General features: G+C 40.6%; 1 non-coding gene across 1 annotated transcript; it reads left to right on the top strand.

The window, feature by feature from the left end:
- Nucleotides 1–231: 231 nt before the first annotated feature.
- TRNAS-UGA lies at nucleotides 232–313 on the top strand. Its single transcript has one exon. It is a non-coding gene; the product is annotated as a tRNA-Ser (tRNA).
- Nucleotides 314–791: the final 478 nt, after the last annotated feature.

The following is a 791-nucleotide window of genomic DNA, read 5'->3' as shown; positions in this document are numbered from 1 at the left end:
ATCTGTAAAATGGGGATTAAAGCTGTGAGCCCCACGTGGGATATGGACTGTGTCGAACCAGATTATACTCTATCTTCCCCAGTGACTGGCCTTTAGTAAGTTTGTAACAAATACCATAACCGCCCCCCCCCCCCCACCATCCCCTCACCCTCAACGAAAAACCAAAAATGAAAAAACCTGGTGAAGGAAGCCATCTCTTATTGGATCTAGTCATAATCTAGCATAAACTGTGCTGTGATGGCTGAGGGGTTAAGGCGTTGGACTTGAAATCCAATGGGGTTTTCCCACACAGGTTCGAATCCTGCTCACAGATAATTTGCCCCTTCCTTCCTCTCCCCTCCTCCCCTTCCCCATCCCCCCGCCTTACCTCCTTCCCCTCCCCACAGCACATGTATATATGTACATATGTTTGTATGTATTTATTACTCTATTTATTTTACTTGTACATATTTATTCTATTTATTTTGTTTTGTTAATATGTTTTGCTTTGTTTCCTGTCTCCCCCTTCTAGACTGTGAGCCTGCTGTTGGGTAGGGACCGTCTCTATATGTTGCCAACTTGTACTTCCCAAGCGCTTAGTACAGTGCTCTGCACACAGTAAGCGCTCAGTAAATATGATTGAATGAATAATCAGTTTGTTCATTGAAAGGACTAGGACATTATATGTGAATCCCTGTTTCATTTTCCTTGAACAGAATCAATGAAAATAAGAAATGGACTAAAATATTATTTCTTTGAAATTCTACTCTTGAATTTTAGATTGTGCAGCGATAATAATAATAATAATAATG

The sequence above is a fragment of the Tachyglossus aculeatus genome, chromosome 5, assembly GCF_015852505.1.
Source record: "Tachyglossus aculeatus isolate mTacAcu1 chromosome 5, mTacAcu1.pri, whole genome shotgun sequence".
Classification (NCBI taxonomy): domain Eukaryota; kingdom Metazoa; phylum Chordata; class Mammalia; order Monotremata; family Tachyglossidae; genus Tachyglossus; species Tachyglossus aculeatus.
This window is presented reverse-complemented; position numbering and strand designations above follow the sequence as displayed.